This window comes from Lepisosteus platostomus, chromosome 16, assembly GCF_059453375.1.
Source record: "Lepisosteus platostomus isolate fLepPlt1 chromosome 16, fLepPlt1.hap1, whole genome shotgun sequence".
Lineage (NCBI taxonomy): Eukaryota > Metazoa > Chordata > Actinopteri > Semionotiformes > Lepisosteidae > Lepisosteus > Lepisosteus platostomus.
Genome location: NC_142626.1, coordinates 10,059,777 through 10,073,761, shown reverse-complemented (window position 1 = coordinate 10,073,761; position 13,985 = coordinate 10,059,777). Strand labels below are relative to the sequence as shown.

Sequence of the window (13,985 nt, the reverse complement as noted above, 5' to 3'; positions counted from 1 at the left end):
AACATCCTTTAGAGTCTGGAGCGAACTACAGGTCTGCTGAATACCCGATTTAGGGTGAGGTACCTCTTTCGCCCACTGGTCTATATCCTCAAGTTTGTGTTTATAATCAAAGCATTTTATTGTTTCTTTTTCTTCTTGCACATTGCTAACTCATGCTTTACTATTTCTATTTCTCTCTTAAATTTTTCTTTTTTAGCAAATAAAACCTCATTGCATTCAGCCACAGCCTTAAGGTTCATCTGACAATCCATACGTCTCTTTGAGCTTATGCTCACATTCGCCAAGCTTCTTTTTTACTGACATCCAGTCAGACACTTCCATCCCTTTTTACTGACATTCACCCATTTTTTTGGCTCCCAGGCAAGCCTCAGAATCCCCCAGTTGAGACAATCTGACGGACTATCACAATTCGAGAACACGGACCATGTTCCAAATCCCAGCTTTCCTGAACTGTAGAACAACTACAGCTCACTGACAGTCACAATCCAGTAAACCCCTGGAACTGTATTACAGTGCCTTGCGAAAGTATTCGGCCCCCTTGAACTTTTCAACCTTTTGCCACATTTCAGGCTTCAAACATAAAGATATAAATTTTTTATTTTATGTGAAGAATCACCAACAAGTGGGACACAATTGTGAAGTGGAACGAAATCTATTGGATTTTTGAAACTTTTTTAACTAATAAAAAAAATGAAAAGTGGGGCGTGCAAAATTATTCGGCCCCCTTGCGTTAATACTTTGTAGAGCCACCTTTTGCTGCGATTACAGCTGCAAGTCGCTTGGGGTATGTCTCTATCAGTTTTGCACATCGAGAGACTGAAATTCTTGCCCATTCTTCCTTGCAAAACAGCTCGAGCTCAGTGAGGTTGGATGGAGAGCGTTTGTGAACAGCAGTTTTCAGCTCTTTCCACAGATTCTCGATTGGATTCAGGTCTGGACTTTGATTTGGCCATTCAAACACCTGGATACGTTTATTTGTGAACCATTCCTTTGTAGATTTTGCTGTATGTTTGGGATCATTGTCTTGTTGGAAGATAAATCTCCGTCCCAGTTTCAGGTCTTTTGCAGACTCCAACAGGTTTTCATCCAGAATGGTCCTGTATTTGGCTGCATCCATCTTCCCCTCAATTTTAACCATCTTCCCTGTCCCTGCTGAAGAAAAGCAGGCCCAAACCATGATGCTGCCACCACCATGTTTGACAGTGGGGATGGTGTGTTGAGGGTGATGAGCTGTGTTGCTTTTATGCCAAACATATCGTTTTGCATTGTGGCCAAAAAGTTCGATTTTGGTTTCATCTGACCAGAGCACCTTCTTCCACATGTTTGGGGTGTCTCCCAGGTGGCTTGTGGCAAACTTTAGACGAGACTTTTTATGGATATCTTTGAGAAATGGCTTTCTTCTTGCCACTCTTCCATAAAGGCCAGATTTGTGCAGTGTAAGACTGATTGTTGTCCTATGGACAGACTCTCCCACCTCAGCTGTAGTTCTCTGCAGTTCATCCAGAGTGATCATGGGCCTCTTGGCTGCATCTCTGATCAGTCTTCTCCTTGTCTGAGCTGAAAGTTTAGAGGGACGGCCAGGTCTTGGTAGATTTGCAGTGGTCTGATACTCCTTCCATTTCAAGATGATCGCTTGCACAGTGCTCCTTGGGATGTTTGAAGCTTGGGAAATCTTTTTGTATCCAAATCCGGCTTTAAACTTCTCCACAACAGTATTACAGACCTGCCTGGTGTGTTCCTTGGTCTTCATGATGCTCTCTGCGCTTTCAACAGAACCTTGAGACTATCACAGAGCAGGTGCATTTATACAGAGACTTGATTACACACAGGTGGATTCTATTTATCACCATCAGTCATTTAGGACAACATTGGATCATTCAGAGATCCTCGCTGAACTTCTGGAGTGAGTTTGCTGCACTGAAAGTAAAGGGGCCGAATAATTTTGCACGCCCCACTTTTCATTTTTTTATTAGTTAAAAAAGTTTCAAAAATTCAATAGATTTCGTTCCACTTCACAATTGTGTCCCACTTGTTGGTGATTCTTCACATAAAATAAAAAATTTATATCTTTATGTTTGAAGCCTGAAATGTGGCAAAAGGTTGAAAAGTTCAAGGGGGCCGAATACTTTCGCAAGGCACTGTACATATCGCTTGCCAGGTGGGCTAAATCCTGGTCTTAACTCAACACCAAACGATGGGCGGAATGCTATACCTCTTACTCTACATCCGCTGCCTGCTCAGGCATTACTTTATTACATATGCATATGGGAGCCAAAGCCGATGAAGCACTGACTCAACTCATTGATACAAAAGGATGCTTTTTATACAAAATCACAGATTATGCCATATACAGATGCAGCTATTCAAAAAGTGTGGGTTATACAGCATTAAAACACGGTGTGCTTGTCGCAGTATAACATGGGTTAAAGTATAATACCGTATAATCCCGCATAATACCGCATGATACCGCACGTAAGATAATAGTATCCGGAATTTACGCAAGGTGGAGCTAATAAAGGTCAACCTCTCATGTTTGAGCTGTCGCCATCAAAGTCTTTACCGAAGATATTACAAATAGTATTAATAATGAATGACCTTGGACAACGAAAAGACTTTATTTTTTCATGAACAAAAAGTAACACCACAGCATTTCGTTGATCCAATCACGCATTTGTTTCCAATCATGCAAAGTAATTCTTGAGAATCTCCGGTTCACCATGCCTTTCACATGCTCATAAAATATTTTAATTTAGGAACATAAACATATTACTGTATGTACACTGTACTGTATATGGCTAGTCTTGGTACTGTATTTTAAAGAAAAAATACACACCAGGATTCCATTTCTCCCTAAACATTTTAAGCATCAAAGTCTTACATATGGTTATTTCAGAAACGTTTTTACGTGTTCCTTGCTCCTTCTGACGCTCGATCATGGAGTAAACAGTTTACTTTAAGAATTTGATTAATAGGGAATATAATATGGAATCGCGCATCTAAAGAAATGAATAACGGTATAACTATACTCATGTACTGTTGCACAAACAGTAGTATAAGACTTTGCATTGAGATGTATTTGTCACAGGTCTACCTTGGTGGTGTGATTGCTTAAGTGTCTGACTTGTAATCCTGAGGGTGAGTGTTCAAACCCAGCTGTCACCATCAGTTTTCTTTCAACAAATAAAAATTTCTTTGAAAAACTAAAATAGGAACTAAAAATTCCTCTTCACTATGCCTCTCCTGGTGTAAATCAGGGAAGGTTTAATGTTTTAGGCAGAAAATGTTAGACATTTGAGACATTTGCATTTTTACATTATACATGTAGATACAGTAGCTGAGTCTTTGCAGTAAGACCATTGTAGCAGTTCCTGTGTCCCGCGGAAGCAGTGATTCCATGAGGAAGTCATGAAGATAGTGAAGATTAGAAATGTGCAGATTAGAAGAGGTTTTGTGGGGAACAGACCTCACACTAACCCACAGGCATCATGTGCATAATGTCCTTTCATTTAGAATGGACTGGTGGTCAAGACGTGACAACACGTTTTTACGCTTTCTTTTTTTAAAGAGTAATTGCCTTGTATAAGCATGTCCAATTTTATTAAGAGAAAAACAAGTATATAATGATTCCCTCAGGAGATTTTATTCGCAACATATTGTAGCGTATACAGGTTCTTTCAGGACAAAGGACTAGTGGAGACGCGATTAGTGAACCAAGCGAAAGCTTTTATTCTTCTGACCTACACACACAAAACCAAATACAGGATATATACCACATGAGGAGACTGACGGAACACGTACACATCCTTAAGGTGGTCCTTCTTAACAACAGGCTATACACTTATATGTTTACACCGGACACTAAAACTGCTATGACACTATTTACATATGCAGGGTCAGCTGCTGGTCATCATGCTGACCCTCGGACTCTCCCCGGCTACAACTCCCAGCCTGCCTAGCGGTACTATGAGCGCCTAGGGGCGCTTCCTCCTCACCACCGGGCTGGGGCGTTACAATATTTAAATGCTTAAAATATTAGGATGTTTCAGACTAAAATCTTTCAGTGCTGAGTAAGCAAACTAGGCAATAAACAGTTTTTAAATAACTAGCTAGGAGGAGAGAAATGTCAGCAATGAGAGACCTGAGTTCAACATTGTGGGAAATGAACCCTGTTTCACTGACAAAATCATAGTGCTGTTACACCGGAGAGCAATCTCCCTCTTGTGGTCAATACTTATAACTGCAGTCTGTGTTTCCATTTAACACATCTTAATAAAAAAACACCCAGATCCCAGGTGTCTCACAGTAGCATCTGTGATCTGTCTGTAGAAGCAGAGTTAATTGCATTCTATTTTACATAAACAACAAATGTCACAAGATAAAATAGATAGCTAGTCATGCTAAAAATATAGAATTTGTTAATTATATTTATTATCTGTAATGTTAATTAACATTATTTTATTTGTAACTTTCACTTTCATAGCCTATTCATTTTAATACTTAAATACATCTAGACATCCTTTCTGTGTGTTTATTACACAACATTTATAAATGTTGTGTTTTAGCAGCTCTGCAGCTGTTCTCAACCTCAGTCCTCTGTGATTCCTATTGATGAGCCAGAGCAGCTCCTGTAGAGCTGAGGTTTTTGTACAGACATGTATCACTATGTGAATGGAAAACTATAACCACTCTGCCCACAGTAATAATCTCCTGCATCTTCAGCCTGGACTCCAGTGATTGTCAGTGTAAAGGCTGTTCCAGACCCACTGCCAGTGAATCGATCAGAAACCCCAGACTGACGGTTTGTTGCACGATAAACCAGGAGTTGTGGAGCCTGACCAGGTTTCTGCAGGTACCAGTGCAGGTAGCTGGTACTATCACTGGTAACAGAGCTGCTGGCTGTACAGCTGATAGAGACAGAGCTTCCTGGTAGAACAGACTGAGCTGGAGACTGAGTCAGAACAATCTGCCCACTGGACTCTGGAGGTGAAATAGCAACAAGAATTATTAATACATACTTTGTATAAATATTTGCATATACAGTATAAACATTTGTTAAAGTTCTTTAAATTGTAGGTTTATTCTTTTTTTTTTATTCTAAAGTTCTTTCACAGTTTGGTAAATATTGTGAAATTAATGTTAATGTAAAATAAAAATAGTAGAATTAGAGAAGTATTTTATTTAATCCTCACCTTGAGCAATGAGCCCCAGTGCGCTTAGCAGTAGAATCAGTGACATCATTGTCCTGTGTGTCAGTGACTCTGAAAGGGCTGAACAGTGACTGATCCACACTGTGAGTCTTAAAAGAGTTTGGAGCAGTGAGGCGGCACAGGTATGCAATGCTCCTTCCTGTATACAAATCCTGTCACAGACAGTTAGAAAAGGCCTGAGCTGGGAGAACAGGTGCAGTCTGCAAGGATTGGGTCTTTTGTTATGTGTATATAATATGTAGTGCATGAACTACTTGATCAGTACTCTAACGTTAGAGCTCTACCACATTTAGGCTATGCATATACACCTCTTAAAAACAACAGCTTTTTCTCTAAACATTCTGAAAGCACTGATCCAGCAGAGACTCGCCTTCCCCTGGAGGTCCTCTTGCCAGCACCTGGGGATCCCAGTCCTCCGCTGGCCTTGCTACAGAACCTGCTAATCCTCTGTTTATTCCTGGTGAACTCTCCCCAGTGACCCTGCTGTCTACTTTCCACACAGCTCCTCTCGCGCTGGTCTCCTCACCTTCTCCACAGACAGTCTGCAGACTGCAGCCTTCACTCGCTCCCAGCCCAGTCAGCCCACACATCTCTCGCTCTCTGCTTCCTGCTCGCTGCCTCACCTCCATCTCATCTCTCTGATCTCCCAAAGATCCCTGCAGTCCTGCACTTGAGGCTCAACCTGTCATTTCACTGCAGGGCTTAATAGCGGCTGCAGCATAACATATATGGTGTACAACTTATTGATACAACACCAGAACATGTATAATCAATTTTAATAGAATATATTTGTGAAATGATCTGCTGTGATAGGAAAAAATATATAATTCACTCAAGGATTACCCAGTTAAAAGTTAATTACATCAGAGTTAATATATATATATATTTCACATACATTAACACTAATGACATTATATCTCATAACATAGATCGACTTTAAAGTGTTATTGTCAACCTTGTTATGGCAACCATGGAAGTATCAGCCTCGGACAGTTAAATCACATTTATCACACACAAGTAAATGTGCTTTTACTATAATTAACTATTAAACGTGTCAAGACACTTTTTGGCATTCATACATTTTTTTTGTGCCTAAACTTCCTGAAGGAAGGTGATCCATTTGTAGGACATTGCAAAGATGTAATTTTGTGGTTGGGAATCTTCCAGGATGTTCCACTTTATATTTACTATTCATACAAGAAGCTTGGAGATTGCAGTTCAGGTGGGATTTAATAGGACTTTAGGGATATGTGTTCAAATCCTGTGGTGATTCATATGACTATTACTATATGATGATTGGAAAGTGTTGTGAAATGCTGTGTCTTTTTTCAATTAGTTCCTTCTCTTTAGTGTTCTGTCTGTCCCTCTATTCCAAGTGTGGGCCAGACTCAGTACATCCTTTCTGACTGTATGATGATTGATGAGCATCTAGGTTTCTAGACACTGTATGATTCTATATGTGATGTTTCCACAGCAACCTGCCTGACTGGTGGAACTAGCCAACTCCACAGCGCCCCCGCGAGGATGAGACAAACAACTGGTACTAACAACCAGTCCCAGACACCTCTGTGTTCCTGAGCTGATAAAACTGCAGGTGAATTTCTTTGGTTTCTTCTAAAGAATAAAAAATAAAAACAGTCTGGTGACCAGCAGTGCTTCAGTTGTACCAGGAGAAATAATCTTACAGTGCATCTTTGAAGTATTCGGCTATAAACACTGGAGGTGTTTAAAGGACACTTTAAACAAATATAAAAATTAGGGCTTTTCAAAATATTTTCCCGAAGAGCTACAGTCTAGTATTGAGCTCCCTTGTAAGTGAAGGGGATAAAATTCATCAGCAGTACAGTGTAACATGACAAAGTGGTGAGGAGACTTTGGTGTTAGAGAGCTGTGATATACAGTTCAATAAATATTATTAAGCTGACAAAAGCTCACAAGTCATTCTGAGAGCACTGTGAGTAAAAACACAGTTTATAGGAATGATTATTTGAGTTATGGCATTGCTGCCTGTCAGTGCTGGGCCCCTGGATTCAATTTCCAAGGTGCAAACTTCCCTGTGTTTGAATGGATTTTGTCCACATGCTCTGGTGTCCTGCCACAGTCTACATTGAGCCCAGTGCGTGTGTGTGTGCGTGCGTGTGTGCGTGCGTGCGTGTGTTTGAGTCTATCAACCCTGCAATGAACTGGATTTTCATCCAGAGTGTATCCTGCCTTAAACCCATTGCAAATAAAACATATACCATTATATTGTAGTCTGTAAAGATCTGTTCCTTCTGATTTTTCTTTCTGTTCTTGTATCTATCAATTTTGTATCTCTATTGTTTAAAGCACAGAAAATTCCTAAGAACCTGAAAGATTTGTTTTCCATTAAAGTTTTCTCTAAGTTTTCAACACCATACTGGATAAAGTGGTTAGAAAATGGATGGATGGATTTCTGGTGAGATGGCAGAGGTGATCCAGCCTTACGCTCAAAATGATTAAAATGAGGAATAATATAATCACAGTTCTTTGACTGCTGTGACGGTGTTAAATGATCTCTTATTGGAGTAAAATAAACTTGTAAGAGCATCTGCAGTAGGTCCCAGCTGCAGCAGTGCAGTCGCTGTGCAGTCCTGCTGAGGGAGGTTTTTGTACAGCTGTGTAACACTGTGTGAACACATAGGTACTGCTTGGATAGTGGAAACTCTGACAGTAGTAATCTGCTGCATCTTCAGCATGGACTCCTGTGATGGTCAGAGTGAAGTCAGTCCCAGATCCACTGCCACTGAAACGGTCTGGGATCCCAGTATAACGATTAGTTGCACCATAGATCAGGAGTTTAGGAGCTTCCCCAGCTTTCTGTTGGTACCAGTGGAGGTAGTTGTTATTATACACTGCAGGACTGGTATTACAGCTCACAGTGACTGTCTGTCCAGAGAGAACAGATTTCACTGCTGGAGTCTGAGTCACAGTAATCTGTCCACTGGATTATGTAAACAAGACAAAACACAGTAAATGCAGGAATTTAATGATGAGTGATTTAATTTCTTTTAGCTATTTTACACTTTTCTGTAAAGTTTGTTTACATTATATGCTAAAAGCTATATACTTCAAAGACATTAAAAACTATGTTTAATTTAACACCTAAATTATGTTAGTGTTAAATTATACCCTGAACAGAAATGAGGAGAATCCAGATGAAGATGGTGATGAAGGTCATTGTTGCTGTAGGTTCTGTTGACATGAAGGGCAGCTTTCAGTCATTAAGTGTTAAACTCACAGGGCTATAAACACTCCCAGAGCACTGAAGCATGGGCTGCCAATGCAAAGTGTCTCTTCTATGCAAATTGTCTTCCTGGGTTCAGCAGCACTTGTAGCCAGTCAGTGCTGGAAACACAGGCTCAGTTGTGTGTGTTGTGACAGAGCAAGATGAGCAGTTTAGCATGAACACTCCCAGGACAGCAGGACTAGACTTATAAAGCTAGACAGCTTTATTAGTAGCAGATGATGAGACAATCAGCTGAGCCCTTATTCCACTCAACACAGCTGGAATGGGGTGGAGTGTGGAGAATCTGGTTACAGAAGCACTTGGCTCTGTGTGTTCAGACATAAGTTAATTTCTTCTTAATGTTCAGCAACACAAGTCCCTCCTTAATTCCAGCACTTTGTGTGTAAGGCTGGAGAGAGAGACTTTGACATTGATCTCTGACTTCAGGGAGAGACTCTGGAGGAGTGTGCCCTCTGGTGGCACCAAAGTCTTGTTTTCAATGAAGATACATTAATTGGAACCTCTTCTACATAGATACTGTACATACTTACTCTATACATACTTGTCTTTTCACCTGAAAACGCAGCATGAAAAATCATTCCTATCCATTGTGTTTCAAAATGGAACTTATGCCTCTCTTGACTCCTTAGATTAAATGATTAAAGCAGGTACAATCTATTCAGAAACACAAGAAAGTTTACAAATGAGGAGGCTAGTGGGCCCATCTTGCTTTCTTGGTTTTAAAATTGAAGTTGAAATTCCAGCTAGACCACTGCTGTTGTGTCCTTTTAGAATGAACTTCATCTAATTTGCTCCAGTAAAACACTAGGCTGGATCAATGGGCTGCCTTAGATGCAACAGCTGAGTTAATTGGTGATTATTGATGATCAAAGGTGCTCATCCTGTCTCTTCTTGAATGGAATCACCTTCTACAGTATATCACAGGTGTGTCAGCTTGTTCCAAGCATCTACATTTCTGTGTGTAAAGTGATACCTCATGTTCTTGATCATATATAAGCTCTTTCCACTCCTATTACTTTCCCCAAATCCAACCTTGATCCAGGTATTGAAATCAGATATTTGATAAACTTAGATCCTTTCAAGATGTAAATTTTTCCATCAGTCTTGATTCCTCTCCTGTGTTCTGTTTTCACTGTGAATAATGTCTGCAGTGCATTTGACTTCATTCAACATGTTTTGTACAATATTTCACCAGAAGTGACTTTACTGTCACAAACTGGACTAGGGGATGGTGTTCTTAAAGAACAACAAGGTTGGCTAACTGGAGCAGAACCCTTGCAGAAAGAGCTTGAGAAAGCAAAACCTGCCTTTTTTGTTTTGTGAATGTACTTTATGTCATGGTTGTGGTTCAGCAATCCATCCCAGGTTTGTTGTAAGACCCTATGTGAGGCAATAGAATCCGGAAGAGACAGGAGGTGGACTTCAGCGAAGATAAACAGGGTTTATTGGTGATACTATTGAACAGTGACAGTACGTGAACAGGTGCACAAGGGAACAATCAAAGGCAACCAAATCAAGCAGGTCCACACATAGGTCAGGGCACAGTCCAAAACTTTGATATTGGAGATCCATCCAGAGACAAGGACAAGGGCCAAATCCCCGGGAAGGGGGAGCACAAACACAGGAACATCAAGGGATCCTCCAGGCACCGGGCTCAGAGATCGGGGATGTCAGGGATGAAGCCCTCAGGCAAGCCATAGCCTGGTAATAACCAAGCCTCTAGATATCCACAGTCCAGTGCTGAGCCCCAAGCCCTGGAGAACATACAAACAATCACACTGAATTAATGACAAGAGAGTAGTGGAGTGCCCTCTAGAGGAGGGATGTCAACTGTGACACTTTATGTACATTTTCCTAAGCTCAATACATTTTTCCATCTCCGGAAATCCAAAACCTTGCAAAACATCTGAGAGCCAAAAAGCCCCTCTTAGGTCCAGTTGTGTTTCCTGCTTTTAATGATTTCTTTTCCATGCTCTTCCCCTTGAAGCAACTCCTTAGTTGGCCACATTAAAATCAAGTACCATCCTGGTTTCAAGCAAGATATAATCATATTAAAAAAAGAGATGTACTGTAGCTCCTGCAATCTCTATAACTGGCTACTACAACATTTGAGAATGAAATTGTATAGAAATAGCATGTCTTAGGCTCCTCTCTATAATATTTGCAGATTTTCATGAACATATCTACAGTACTATAATAATAGAGGATCTTCTATAGTGAATGCTATGAAACAACCACATGATAATATAGAAGAAATTCAATATCATTTTTATAGAGAGGGATTCCACATTTTCTGCTGAAATGAGGTTAGGATATTCACAACTGGTCAGCAATACCTAACAGCTTTCTAGATTTAGGAGAGTTTCTCCCCAGGAAGGAATTTTCTGTAGTCATTCCTTCTCAAATACAATGAGATTTGTAAATTTGCTTTCTGTTCCAAAAAGGTCACATGTCATTATAGAGATTTGTAATAGATTACAGATCTGTATGTGTTTTGGAGTTTCACTGTGGCACCTGAAATGTAACCTATTGGATCTGCAGTAGGAGAATCCTCTTGTGGGCATGTCTGATACCTTGTCCATCTCCAAAGTTGGTGTGTTCAAAAATGTCATCCCAATTGTGGGCATTTTTCTAATAGTGTCCCTCCCTGAAGTAGGCGTGTCAGATATAGGGTCACTCCCTCTATAGGTGTGTCTGATACCACATCACTCCCACCTGTCTGTTCATCTTTAAATGATCAACTAGTAACAGCTGTTCAATCAGAATTAACAGTTGGCAAATTGAGGGCAGGCCGCCTTAAGACCTACGTGCTGACGCTGCACAACTGAAGTCTGATAAAAATCTGAACAAGCAATAATATCTGTGGTTATGAACACGCACTGGAGGTGCAGAGCTCAGCTGGAATGAAAACCAGCAGGCTGTGTTCCTGCAGCCCCAGAGCTGGGAGCCACTGCTCTGATTTATTTTCATACCCAGGGAAATGTGAGAATGACGGACTTGCCCTCGTGGATCCCTTTCTTCTCCCAGAATTGCTCCTTGAAGAGCAGGAAGAGTTCAGTCCAGCTGTGGTAGTGGACACTCCGCAGGACCTCTTCCTTGTACAGGGAGAGAGGGGGGTTAAATCTGATTTATATGAGGGTCCCATAACTATGACATGGAATCCAGGCACAGAGAAACAAGACCTATGGGTGCAATGAGGCTGTTAAAGATGGAACTGTAACAGTGGTCTGTAGGTCATAAGATGAACCCTAGAGCTGGAACAGGTCAGCTGGTGAGCAGCAGGCAGGAACAGCAAACAGGCAAAGCACAGTCCAGAACTGAAGTCAGGAAACAATTGCAGCTCTGAGCTGGAGAGACACATCAAAGAAACAAGGAAACATCTGATGGTTTAGGACTAGAGAAGCAACCCAGGTACACAGTTAAGTGAAACTCAAGGAAAATGCAAAGCCAGAGTTGAGACAAATCGGGTCAATAGTCCAAGGAGAAACACAGACACAATCAGGAACAAGGCAGTGTCTCAGAAATGAAGCTCTATACTGGAGCCCTGAGCAGAGCTCAGTCAGACTTTAAACAGCCTGCTTCACCAGGAGATGGGGAGGACGTGGTGATCCACACGTGAAGCCGGCTTCCTGTCTGACTGCATTTCCACAGCAACCAGAACTAGTCAACTCCACAGCGCCCCCATGAAGACAGGAGAGACAACTGGTACATTGTACTAGCAGCTAGACCCAGACATCACAGTGTTCCTGAGCTGATAAAACTGAAGGAGAATTTCTTTAGTTTCTTCTAAAGTTTAAGAAATAAAAACTATCCAAATCCAACTATCTTTAAAACAGACCAGTGGTGTTTCATTAGTACCAGGAGATATAATCTTACACTTACAATGTATCTTTGAAGTATTCAACTGTAAACAGAGGAGGATAAAGACTTTAAAGAAAACGTTTTTTTTCCAAATAAAAAGCTCTACAGTCTGGTACTGAGCTCACGTGTCATTCTGTGAGCAGTGTGATTCAAAATACAGTTTGTAGGAATGATTTCTTGAGTTCTGGCATTTCTGCCTGGTAGCGCTGGGGCCCTGGATTTAATTCCCTGGGTGCTAACTGTGTGGAGTTTGCATGTTCTCCCTGTGTTTGGTGGGCTTCGTCCAGGTGCACTGGTCTCCTCCCACAGTCCAAAGACATGCTGGTAGAATTACTGCCTACTGAGGAAATTTACCCCACTGTGAGTGTGTGTGTTTGTCTGCCCTGCAATGGACTGGCTTCACATCCAGAGTGTATCCTGCCTTTTGCACCCTTTGCTATTAATTCAAATAATGAAGCATCATATTGTATTTTGGATATATGTGTTACTTATGTTTTTCTTTCTCTTCCTGTATCTATGTTTTTTTTTGTATCTTTATTATTTCAAACACGACACTTCTCAGGTGCAGGAAAATAAAACCCCTTGGATATCAGAGATGGCACATGTGATCAATATCTCTCTCCCCTGCCTCACAGTCAAAATGATTCAAAAGATAAATAATTTAATCACAGTTCTTTGAATACTGTAACTTTGTGAAAAGGTCTCTTGTAGTACTAAAATAAATATGTAAGTGCACCTGCAGTACTGTAGGTCTCAGCTGCAGCAGTGCAGTTGCTGTGCAGCCCTGCTGAGGGAGGTTTTTGTACGGCTGTGTAACACTGTGTGAACAGATTTTTACTGTTGATGTAGTGGAAACCCTGACAGTAATAATCTGCTGCATCTTCAGCCTGGACTCCTGTGATGGTCAGAGTGAAGTCAGTCCCAGATCCACTGCCGCTGAAACGCTCTGGGATACCAGTATAACGGGAAGATGCATCATAGATCAGGAGTTTTGGAGCTTCTCCAGCTTTCTGTTGGTACCAGGCTAGGCGGTTATTACCATACACTGCAGGACTGGTCTTACAGCTCACAGTGACTGTCTGTCCAGAGAGAACAGATTTTACTTCTGGTGTCTGAGTCACAGTAACCTGTCCACTGGATTCTGGAAACAAGACAAAACACAGGAAATGCAGGAATTCAAGAACTAGAATGCTTTAATTTATTTTAGCTATTTTTACATTTCTGTAAAGCTTGTACATAATACGCTAACAGACACATCTTCCATCACAAATTAAAAATATGTTTAAGACAACAACTAGCTAAGTATTAAATTGTACCCTGAACAAAGATGAGGAGAGTCCAGATGAAGATGGTGATGAAAGTCATTGTTGCTGTAGGTTCTGTTGCCATGAAGGGCAGCTCTCAGTCATGAAGTGTTAAACTCACAGGGCTATAAACACTCCCAGAGCACTGAACCATGTGCTGCCAATGCAAAGTGTCTCCTCTATGCAAATTGTCTTTCTGTGTCTGTAGAAAATGGAGAAGAGCAGCTGCTGTAGTTGTTAATTAAAACAGTGTGGCTCTGGTCTGCAAAGCACTTTATTCTCCTGTATATAAATCCTACCTCTGCCATTGTGATCTGAGCAGTGAGCAGAGGTAGGAGTTTAAAA

The 13,985-nt window shown here is 41.0% G+C and overlaps 1 long non-coding RNA gene across 1 annotated transcript; it reads right to left on the bottom strand.

The window, feature by feature from the left end:
- Positions 1-9,902: 9,902 nt before the first annotated feature.
- On the bottom strand, positions 9,903-12,294 carry LOC148646847 (uncharacterized). The gene is made up of 2 exons (XR_015927712.1): positions 11,448-12,294; positions 9,903-10,229 (listed from the first exon to the last, which is right to left on the bottom strand). It is a non-coding gene; the product is annotated as an uncharacterized LOC148646847 (long non-coding RNA).
- Positions 12,295-13,985: the final 1,691 nt, after the last annotated feature.